Genomic DNA, 12,300 nt, shown 5'->3' on the forward strand with positions numbered 1-12,300 from the left:
CATTCTTTTTTTTTTTTTTTTAACGTTTATTTATTTTTGAGACAGAGAGAGACAGAGCATGAATGGGGGAGGGTCAGAGAGAGGGAGACACAGAATCCGAAACAGGCTCCAGGCTCTGAGCTGTCAGCACAGAGCCCCACGCGGGGCTCAAACTCATGGACCGCGAGATCATGACCTGAGCAGAAGTCAGACGCTTAACCGACTAAGCCACACAGGCGCCCCTGCCACATTCTTATTGATAAGCTTTCAAAAAAGAACAGAGCAGTGGGGAAGAAAGGAGGGGCCAGTGGGAGCCCAGACACCTTCACGGGCAGATGGGGACTTGCTCCCTTTGACTCGGGAGCAGTCTGGTTTATTGAATTTCAGTTCTGAAGATATCCTGTATGGTTGCCTGGTACTTCTGGTCTGCTCCCTCAATATTCTTTTCTCCTCCTTCTCTTACACGTTTCCCTCAACACCTCCCTCCGTCGGATCTGCTGGAACGTCCCCTTTCCTTACTTTACTTGAAAAAAAAAAATGTATTACATTGTCAAATAAATCAGTGTTCAACTGGTGTACTTGAGAATAGCTGAAAAAGCCTTTTGTCTCTGGACGGAAGATGCTTAGAAAAATCTCACCCCATTATCTTCCAGGTAATTTGTCTTTTAAACACCTTTCTTCCATAGAGAAAATTGCAAATGGCAGTGAAAAGAGAGATGGTTCATTTAGAAGACACAGTGATAGTATAACAGTATTTTCTTAGGGTATTAATTAATGAACCTGTAATCGCTAAACTTAAATCACATAAAATGGAAGGTATGAAGCTTTTTTTGAAAAGAAGCTTTGCACCTATCTCATTCCCCCAAATAGCCATCTCTAATGATTCCCTCAAGTACTGTAGGAAAGACCTGCCATTTACAAAATGCTTTTGCTTATATTTTCTTATTTGGTCATTATGCATTAAGCACAATGGGCATTCCCCCTCATTTTCTAAATGCAGATGCCCAGACAAGGTTAGGTGACCTACTCAAGGTCACCCAGCTCCCTGCTGCTCAGTGGCTCCCTGCTAGTTCTCTGCATGCTCCCATCTCCGTGCTGCATTCTGTTGTTTAAAACAAAATGGAAAACAACGTATTACTCCTGGCACTATCTTGGGGCTAGGTTATACTTGGCCTAGCTTTGCACCTAGGCACCCTTTGAAATGTGATTCTGAGCTGCGAAAAGGGCTATTTTAATACCCCCGGAGTGAGGCTTAGTTGAATTTTTCCTAGTATGTGCCTGTGACTAAGAGAACACAATGTCTCAAGTGGTTGTTCCTTCAGCACTTTGGTAACATTTGTTTTGCTAAAATCATGAAGTGACAATTACTCTCCTTTCTAAACACACTGGAAATGTATAGTCACCATTTCAGAAAGGGCGGTGGGTCACAAATTATTTTTAAAAGATGATACATAAAGAAGAACTTCCCATAAGTTTTGGGTTAGAGGCAGCTAATATTCCTCAATAGAAAACACTGTGAAAAACAACAACATTTTCAGTAGAAAATACCAGAAAAGCAAAAAATCTTCCCACTGAACATCTTGGAGGTGGAACTACCTCACCACCTTTAACACATACCCAGAAATTCCCAAATGCAGGATCCCAAATGCAGGATCCCAAATGCAGGAGGGCACTGCACCTTAAAACACACCCCACCCCCACAGCAACTGCCTATGTACCGTCACAAAGCCATTTGTGTAGGTAATGTTACCAGGATTAGTTTCCTCAGAGACATTTCCTGGCTCCAAATAGCTTTAAAGGATTTTAAAACAGCATAAAAGTTGGTGATCAATTATGACAAAGCAAACTGGCTGCTGACACTGTGCTGAGTAATTGAGGTAAGGTTTGACCAGGTTATTTTCAGGATTTCCAAAGAACAGACTTCTGTACAACAGCATTAAATAAATGGAGTTTCCAGCAAGCAAGGGTGAGAATTTTGTCGACGTTCAAGTTCATACCGGGCTCAGGAATTCTCACCTCCTCAGCGTCACTGGGCACTGACATCACAGGCATATTTTCTATACTGAGAATTTGGGTCTCGCTTTATTTTTGCAGTTTTTAAGAAAAGAAAAAGAAATAATAACCTGTTAGGTGCCCACTATTATGTAGCAGCTGTAAAGAAAGCCAAGGGGATGACTCATTGTCCCTTGAACACATCATGCACATTCCAGCCCCCGCATCTCTGCTCATGTGCTTCTCACGATGCCCTTGCCCCTCCTGGCCTGCTGAGGAAGGCTACGTGCCTGCAAGCATCATCTCTGGCTCAACTTGTCTTTCTTTCCCAGGTAGAGCAGTGCTGTCTGCCTCCTCTGAGCTTTTGTAGTCCTCACTGTTTGCAGGACACATATACAGCGTATCCTCTCTGGTATGGATAATTCTCTTTTTATTCCCTACCTCTGGAAATGGGCTGTAAATTCCATCAGTGAAGTGTACCTTTCTTCCTTTCCTTTCTTTTGTTTAAGAAAAATTGCCCTGATAGTGTGCCTCATACCAAACAAGTACTCAAAGTAATCTCTTGATTGGTTCACGAATCCAAATCTCTCAGTGCTTGGAGGAGTATAGATTTAGTTTGGGTGGCAGAGTTCTTGGTTTTCACCATTGCCTGATTTAAGGTCTCTGTTGGACTGTGGATTCGTGTTACAGTGTTTCAGAGCAAGGTCAGGGAGGGGAACCTCAGTGTTTTCATCACAACTCCATTTGAATGTGTGCTCCCTTATCTGTGGCTGTTATCCCAACCAGTGGCAAGGACGTAATTAAAGAGTCACGAAGATTCAGGCAGGCTGAGTGTCCTGGCTTAATGGAGGGCCAAGCTCAGCTCCAAGAAGGCTAAGGAAATAAGAGGAAGAAGATACAGTTTCAGGTTAGGAAGAGTCCTCTCCTAGGGCCACCAAGAAAACACCTGGGAGATTCCGTGTAAGAGTTAAAGATCCTGTTGTTGCCTTTTCTATGGGGCTGGGTTCACCTGCTTCAAGAAGGAAGTGGGGAAAATGGATCCAAGTTCCTGGTATTAAATGAGACTTTTCTGTAGAAGAGCTGACAAAGCAGAGAAATTGGGAGGAGGGGAGTAGAGACAGCAGAAAGTTATCTAGAAGAGCAGTGAGGGGGGACAATGGAGTGGAAAGGAGATCAGAGTGGATGTGAAATTATCTCAGGAGAGGGAGTGTTGTTGTTGGGAGAGAGCTGTTGGGGAAAGGATTCAATTGCATGGACAAAAATGTCAGGGAAATTTTACCTGACTCCACAGAAAGCTTTGCTGAGTTAAGGGGCGGGTAATAGATTTGAATTCTGATGACCTAAGGCTATGTGCACAATCCGGCTGTGCAAGGAGGCAGCAAATGCCTCAGTGTAGAGCATGGACAAGAGTACGTGGAACTGTGTTCAAATCTCAGCTATGTGTCCCTGGCCAGGTTACCGTTTCTGAGCCTCCGTTTCCTCATCTGTAAAATAAATGTGTCTCCTGCAGTGTTGTTGGGAGTATTAAATGAGATCATGTATATGGTGGGTGAAGTCCCTGGCATTTAGTAAATGGTAGTGCCATCTGTATATGGGATGGAACAGAAGGATGGCATATTTCATGATCTCTTTTTTAAGCAAACCCTGGCTTTGGGGCACCCTGAGAGTGCCAAGGAGGGACCCAGAGAGAAATTCCTTGTGGAGGGAATGGCCAATGCAATTCTAGGAATAATGATGGCTAATGTTGCATTTGAAATTATTTCCTGCCCCAGGCTCTAATAGCTCTGTCTGCCCTCATCCGCCACAGCCTCTTCAGAAAACTTTGTTATGTGCAACTGCTTTGTGTTAGTGGTGTTTAGCAACAGAAAGGAGACAGGTCATTTGGCTACCTCCAGTGGGAAGGTAGAAAGCAAGCAGCAAGGACCGAGCAGGAAGCTGGAGTTCACAGCCAGAGGTGGTGGATTCATTAAGGAGCGTAGTAATTCCACAGTGAGTATCAAAGGAAAGAGCAGCCTCAGAAGGGAAGCAGGCTTGGTAACGTCCAGGTTACACTAATACATGCGTAACTGTCCCTGGAAGAAATCGGGAAACACCTCTAGTTATTGGACTAACCAACCCAGAGCCAAGAGCTGATATGAATGAAGTCTTTCCTGGGCCCTCTGCTATCACTTACTGATTAAGTTAGGTCAAGCTGACTCACCTGGAGTGGCTCTAGCACATTCTAGTTAATCTGGACCCGCTAAATTTGCACAGCCAGCATCTCTGAGTGTCGGTTGTAACTCCAGGCACTCCTTCTTCTCCTCTGTGCCACAGGAAGGTTTCCCCAAGTCGCCAGCCTCAGGGACAGACAGGATGCAAATGAGGAATAGCACAAAAATGGTTTGGCTCCAAATGGGGAAGGCCTTCTAGGATGGCTCACAACTGCTGTCATGTTGTGCTCACCACGGCAGTGACTCTCCCATAATTCTCGGGACCCCTCAGATAATTGCCCCAGCCACCAGAGGCCATAGCCCTTACCCACTGGCTAGCCTCCACGGCAGTCCCCTTACACACAGAAGCTTCCTTTGCTGCAGGCAGGCTATTCTTAAGCGCTAACTCCTTCCCACGGTACTGTTGAGCCTCCTCACATTGCCCATGACATCCTCTTGACGGTAAGCAGCCCTGTCAAGGGCAATAGCTGAACTGCCGCCATTCATCATTTTCTATCTCTTTAAATAACACCTGTTCACCCACACAAGTGGCTTCACTGCCATTTGCAAGCATCTGCCGTAAGTTTCCAGAATTTCTCCAGACCACCCATCCCTCACTTGCTCACTTTGCTACTCGTTTGTTATTCCTAGCTTTCCTATCAGTGACCACACCCTTCCTACCAGCTTCCTCCTCCCCAGTCTGGTTCTGTCCCCAAGCTTTTGTCCTTCACTTTGGAACCGATTGTGCTGGCTTCCAACCCCTTCACTCCTCTGGACAGAATCCAGGTTTTCATCTGCCTCAGATACCTACAGCCTCACTAAAACCTTTAACACTCCAAGCAGGGAAAAAATATATAAACCATAATTTTAAAGTTATAAACCAGGAAATAAATATAAATGCCAACACATTAGATGATGACTATTAAAAAGACTTTTCTGAGGGGCACCTGGGTGGCTCAGTCGGTTAAGCATCCGACTTCTGCTCAGGTCATGATCTCACGGTCCGTGAGTTCGAGCCCCGCGTCGGGCTCTGTGCTGACAGCTCAGAGCCTGGAGCCTGTTTTGGATTCTGTGTCTCCCTCTCTCTCTGACCCTCCCCCGTTCATGCTCTGTCTCTCTCTGTCTCAAAAATAAATAAACGTTAAAAAAAAAAATTACAAAAAAAAAAAAAGATTGTTCTGAACTGTCAAATGTTTCTCCTGCCCAAATGTTCTGAAGGCCCAATTTGCTGGCACTCAGAGTCTGCTTGATGGTGAAGCACAGGTGCTCCCCCCCACTCCCACCCCACACCTGGTGGCTCGCCCCCCAGCTTGCTTCTAGCTCCTTCCCTCCATAAAATGGCCTCTTCTCGTTTCTCCCCATCCGTCCCGGTGTGTGTATCTGTTTTGTCTCTTTAACGCATTCTCAATGAATTGATTGCTACTTATTGCTTTTTCAACAAAGATGACTAAAACGTCAAGTGATAAGCACTGCACTAGAGATATGTGTTGATTCTACCCGACAGTCACTCCCTCCTGTAGCCAGGTCCAGGAGGTGACCGCAGGGACCAGGAGAAAAATTTAAGCAACAGGCTGTAACAATTGTTCTGACCCTGAGCAAATTTACGTGGGTCACCAGAACATCCATCATTTCTCACTGCAAGTGTTTTTTAATGCCAGTAGCGATGGTTATGCATAATTTATTATCTAATTGACTTGACCGAAAAGGCCATGAGAGAAATAACAAGCATACCCAGAAGGACCCCCCTCTCTCCCTCCTGTCCTGCCTGTGTTCTTTTGCCTTATTTCTTTTTTATTTTTTGTATCCAAAGTGCATTTAAAATGGGTTTGCTTTTTATCTGTAACTCAAAATCTTTATCTCATGACCTCATTTTTTTGGCACAACCCTCCCTAAGCTCCTTCTCAGACCTTCTCTGAACCGAGCCATATGTGGCTCTGCCTTTATTTCAACTGCAAGCAGTTTCTCAGAATAGTATCATTAGCGAGGAGGACCCCTCTCTGCCAGGGAACCCGGGATGGTGTCTGCTCGCCTCGGCAATGCAGCCCTTCCGGAACTTTAACTTTGCCTTTTAAAATATTTTGTGTACAAGCTCTCTGTACTCTTGGCCTACCCCCTTGTTTTCCTTCCAGGTCTCAGTGACCGATCTGCTTTCCCCTTAATTTACTCATTTACTTCATTTTATGTCTTCTAACCTGGATACTTTCAGAGCAGTGTCTCCAGACTTTTCTCCTTGCTCATCACTGTTTACTCCATGATAGACATAGGTGCTACAGGAGGTGAGGGGAGCCAGCCCATCTAATATTTCGGAGATGATTTAGAGATTTTACTCAAGAAGAGATATTAAGGAGGGTCTCAAGATGGACAGTGCGGGTGAAGAGCAGGTGGAAGAAACAAAGCCTCTGTGAATGAGGATTATATTCATTTTCTTGTGGCTGCTGTAGCAAAGTACCACAAACTGGGTGGCTTAAAACAATAAAAATTTATTGCCTCAGTTCTGGATGATACAAGTCCAAAATCAAGTTAGTAGGGTCATGCTTCCTCTGAAACCTGCAGAGGGGAATTCTTCCTCACCTCTTTCAGCTTCTGCTGGTTTCCAGGCATTCCTTGGCTTGTAGCCCCATCACTCAAGTTTTCTGCCTTCCTTACTTGTCACACAATATGCTATTTGTGTGTCTTTGTGTCCACATGACCATCCTTCAAGGACACCAGTCATACTGGAGTAGGGGCCAGCCCTACTCCAGTATGAACTCATCTTAGCCAGTGATATCTGCCACCACCCCAAGTTCAAATAAGGTCACATTCTGAGGTTTTGGGTGTTCGGATCTCAATGTATCTTTTGGGGGAGGGACACAATTCAATGAGGAGCATGACCATTTGGAGAAAAGTCAGTGGTTCAGTTTGGCTGAGAAGTTGACTATGATTAGGGAGTAATGGGAGATGAAAACAATCTAGCAACTAAAATAATTAGAGAGTAAAACTGTGGACTTATTAGCTTAGTTTAATACTGAGAAATTCTCTCCATCTCTCATTCCAGTCCAGCACCTTACAATTTTTGCAACTGGTCAAAAGAAAGAGAGCTACCATGCAGGTAAGCCAATAATGTCTTCTCTATCTCTCTGTCGTTCCTTTGTTTATTAATCCAATAGTATTTATTGAGCCCCATGTGTGAGGAACCATCCCAGATGATGGTTCGGTGGCAAACAAGACAAACCTAACTTCTGCTCTTCTGGAAACACAACTCAAAGTGTGATCTTACTCATCTCCACCTATGACCTTTTTCATCAACATGTAAAAATGTTTGAAAGGAATTCCAAGGTAGAAAAATTAAAAATGGGCAGGTGGCAAAATGCAAAACAAAACAGGAAATCATTTTAAAAGTAGAAAATAAGTAAATACACCCCAGGTAGGTGGCAAGCATGTGCAAAGCTCTTTCTATGTCAAGGCCAATGGCCTTAACGTATTATAAGGTATCAGATAACTAATTCCTCCAAACTGCTGAGGCATGCTTGTCATTCCCATATTGAAAACTGGAAATCTTCAACTGCCCCTCCTGGAAGGTGACAATGTAACACACTGCCCAATACTCAGCCACCTGCTGAAGTTTAAAAGGCACAGTGGGAAATACATAGCTATTTCTTCCATACATTAGGAATAATTGGACCATGCCTGGACAAGCACAATGAGTTGGACGCAAGCCTTCAATTCTAATCTGGCAGCACACTTGTTGATAAATTGCAAAACGTCTCCTGGTTTCCATGGAAAAAAAGGAAGGTACTGTGGACATGCATCTCAGTGCAATTATGTTCACTATAGTTAATATTTTCCATAAACTATAGATGGTCTCTGGATTGGGCAATATTTGCAGAAATTATATTATAATACTATCAAATACTACATAGAATGAACTTTCAAAGGAATAATGTATGAGGCAACAGCACATCTCTTATCATTCAGCAAGTGACCTTATCTGGCAGGGGTTTTTTTTTCCATTTAATAGTATGTTTTCACAAAAGGTAGGGAAGAAGAAAAGAAAAAAAAAACCAAACAACCAGTAAGATAGTGAATGTCATTTGAGATATTCACAAATAGTCTGGCATTCATCTCTTTCTAAGAACATAGTAGGACTGTATTTCTCTGCCCCCTTTCAAGTTAGGTATGACCATGTAACTTACTTTGGCTGATGAAATGGGTACAGAAGTGATGTCATTCCTTACTGAAACCTTTCAGAACCAGTGCACAGTTTGTTACATTCTCCTATTTTGCTGCTTTAGAGGTTATGGAAGTAAGTGTCAAGGTGAGTCCTCTCAGGATGGCTCTCTTGATGACACTGATGAGCAGAGAAACAGAGTGTGGGTGAAATCACAGATTTATAGGATTAAGACATTGAAGCTTAGGGTTTTTTTATTACTGCCGCATAACCTATCCTGTTGTGATTGAAATCAGCAGCAAATTCTTCGTGTCCATTTCTACTAACCAACTAGTCAACACCTTTAGTGTTAATGGGGAGAGTTCTCAGATGGGTGGATGGTGCCCCCTAAAGGGAATTCTTTTGGATGTGCACCTGTCAGGGTGGATCTGTCAGGGAGACCAAGGTTGGGCTCCAGATAGATTGTAAGGCTTTAGTAGGAAGATACTAGAATACGTTTATTTTAATTACTCAGTTGTAATAAATGCTTTGGATAACTATGAAATATTTCAATATGATATGATTTCAATGTGATTTTATTCTAGTCAATACTCAGCAGTGAAGTTCCAAGAATATTATGATGAACAAAGGGACAAAGGAAAAAGATGGAAAACCATAGTCAACAGAATATCATGTTAATAGATGGACGTAGCCATTGACTTAATGTCAAATTCATCCATCTCTCTCTTTTCTATTCTTAACTCCCTTAGTTAAGTCAATCTAACCACCCATTTTCAATCCAGAATTCTACTCTTACACTTCTACAATGACTATCATAGCTACCTAAGATTACTTTTGGGACAAAGCAGGGTACAAATGGAGGAATAGACAATTCCTTTATCCTAGGGAACTGTGAGGTTTGCTTTACCATGGCTTTATCACTTCACCCCTAACTCCTTTTTCCCTCCCTGCCTCCTAATCAATTCCCTTTACGCCAAACCACTCTCTTACAAGTGTGCTCTGATGGCTTTTCTCACATGGTTTCACTCATCTGCAAAGCCGTTCTTGCTCTTTTTTTCCTATTCAAATCTGACCATCCCTCAAGGCTCAGCTGCCATCTCCATGAAGTTCTAGAACTTCCTGATGTCTTTATTAGCATTCCTCTTTTCTAAATTCCTGTAGCAGTAACAGTCTGCAGTACATCATTTCGTTCTTAATTATATAATGGTTCACCCCTGTTTTGGGTGCCCTTGTTCTGTCCCCCAGTCACTTTTTGGGGTTGTGTGCAACTCAAGACTTCTCTCTCTCATCCTTTCTTTCTCTGTCTTATGTCTTTTCATAAAAAACACCCTGCACCATGCACAGAAACACAAAAATGAAATAGGCCTTACTATTAAAAACAAAAGAGCATGACAACTTAATGTAACCAAAATAATTCAAATAGTACCTTCACTTATGATTGATAACATGCCCTTCTGAAAAGTTAGGTCTATGTAAGATGACTATTACACGGAAGCTATTTTACTGTGCAGAAGCTAGCAAAGGACAAATTACATATTTAAGATAAAATATTACATGTGGACTTCATTTTCATCTTCTTGATATTTTATATGAAATTGAGATTCTTTGAATCATTTACAAAACATGTCAATTAAAAAGAGATTTCAGGAACTTTTGCTAATGTGTTAGGCTTTTGGTTTTACCAAGCACAAATGTAGGCTCAATGCCTTTTTTTTTCTTTTCAAATATTTTATTTACTTTTTGAGATAGAGTGTAAGCAGGGGAGGGGCAGAGAGAGAGAAGGGGACAGAGGATCCAAAGCTGGCTGACAGCAGTGAGCGTGATGTGGGGCTTGAACTCACGAAATGAACCACGAGATCATGACCTGAGCCCAAGTAGGATGCTCAACCAATTGAGCCAAGCAGATGCCCCGGTTCAATGCCTTTTTAAAAAAAAAGTTTTATTTTATTTATTTATGTATTTATGTATTTATGTATGTATTTATTTATTTATTTATTTTGAGAGAGAGAAAGGGAGAATGCGCATGTGAGCTGGGGGGGGGCGGGGGGGGGAACAGAGAGATAGGGAGAGAAAGAATCAGAAGCAGGCTCTGTTATCAGTGCAGTTCTCGAATTCGAGAACGGTGAGATCATGACCGAGTCAGAATCAAGAGTCAGATATTTAACAGACTGAGCCACCCAGATGCCCCAGGCTCAATGCCTTTGATGATTGTATATACCTGTACACTCATAGAATCAGAAATGGTAATTAGCATGTGGTCAGTTGTCAATAAATTCTTGTTGATTATTCACCTTCACTATAAAGTGCTTTGATTTTTTTTGACAAAGCCTTTTGGACCTGAGCTCTGGCTTTCATATGCTAATATATGTATAATACATACATATCCATGTATTTTAGTTTTAAGTGATTTGAATTATGTGTGTACTTAAAGCCTTTTTGGCAAAACTAGGAAAAATTGAATACAGAGGACTACATGTTAGTTGTCATTTGTTAATTTTCTTAAGTATGAGAATGGCATTATGCTTTTAGGTTTTGAAGTACCGTGATGTCTGTAACTGATTTTCAAATGGTTCACCAGAAAATTATAGGTAGGTAGATAGATAAAGCAAATATGGAAAAATGTTAACAATTGTTGAATTCAGGGGATAGACAGTTGGGTGATTCTTTACTATTCTTACAATTTTTCTGTATATTTGAAAATGTTAATAATAAACAATTGATTAAAGAAAACTTGCTATCATGAGAAAAATCAGAAGCAGGAACATTAATATTCAGACCAATTATAATAGCCAGTGACGTGGATGTGCATACATGAATTGTGTGACGGAATCGCTGTTACTAAGGTTTATCGTGCTGTTATTTCTGAGCAATACTTGATGAATTCTAATAAATAGATGTTACTATTTGCTTGACCCATTTGGGGGATCAGGAATAGAGGTTTAATTCTACAGTCAAAACAATGGCTTAAAGGTATACACGATCATTTGACATTTCAAGAGATGGAAGTTAAAAACTTACAATCAGGCTTCAATCAGAAAAATAAACGGGTAATTTAATTTTTAATATAAAGATGTTTTTGGAAAAAAATGATACATTGCAAACTACTTGAATGTTATTTTCTCTTTTTAAGGTAATATAAACAAAACTGGTTAATGTGATTATATCTGCCTGACCAGATTTTCTTGATGATAAAAACCATTCCTGGTTTTTTATTACTAATGTCTGATGAACTCTTGCAAGCATTTTTAAATGCCACAAAATTCATCAAAGTCATGATTTCTTCCAGGATGATGCTCAGCTGTGGATAATATCAACAACAATGGGACGAACAATTTTGATGAATGCAAACTGAAAGAAAATGCAGCATATGAAATTCACATTTTGGTATATTTTTATTTGCTAAGTCTTTTCAGCTTTAATAAACACATGTCAAGATATACCTACTAAATATTCTATCTTCTATTGTGCATTTTAGAATGTCAATTTTAAACTTAAAGTGCCCCCAAATATTTGGAAGAACAGGGTGAGGTGCAAGAACTTTTTTTTTTCAAGAAAAGAAAATCCAGCAACAAAAACAACAACCAACAACAATAAAGAGGGGGTAATGACGTAGATTCAGAGCTAAGCTTATCTCACTCTACACTGTATAACCTCTATTTCTTACTGTGACATTCAGAATAATAAGTGTACTCATTAGGACATTTTTAACCAAGCACATCTTAACAAAGTCTGTTTTCCTCTTCAATCTCAGTTCTTTGGTTCTAAGTCTAAAGAAGAAACACCATTAGGATTTGGCTTCTGTTCAAAATAAAGATATAATTACATAAAAAATTGCTCCATTCCTTCTCCAAGGTGGGTGTCTTTCCCAAACACGAAGACAAAGATACTCTAGCAAACCTCTGATCGGCAGAAAACAAACCTGGCTCTATGTTGCCATCATGTGGTCAATATCTATATTACACCTTCACTCCACCGGTGCCGCGCAAGATGGCA

The 12,300-nt window shown here is 41.3% G+C and overlaps 1 long non-coding RNA gene across 4 annotated transcripts in view; it reads left to right on the forward strand.

Moving 5' to 3' along the window:
* Positions 1-12,080, forward strand: part of LOC132686184 (uncharacterized) — a 70,237-nt gene extending 58,157 nt beyond the window's left edge. For 3 of the 4 annotated variants that reach the window (XR_009613499.1, XR_009613498.1, XR_009613500.2), the window contains 2 exons: positions 7,195-7,248; positions 11,594-12,080. This is a non-coding gene — a long non-coding RNA (uncharacterized LOC132686184). Of the gene's footprint in view, positions 1-7,194; positions 7,249-7,809; positions 7,932-11,593 lie in introns of all 4 variants that reach the window. The other variant, XR_009613497.1, reaches the window with a different exon arrangement.
* The last annotated feature ends 220 nt before the right edge of the window (positions 12,081-12,300 follow it).

The sequence above is a fragment of the Panthera onca genome, chromosome F1 (genome assembly GCF_046562875.1).
Source record: "Panthera onca isolate mPanOnc1 chromosome F1, mPanOnc1 haplotype 2, whole genome shotgun sequence".
NCBI lineage: Eukaryota > Metazoa > Chordata > Mammalia > Carnivora > Felidae > Panthera > Panthera onca.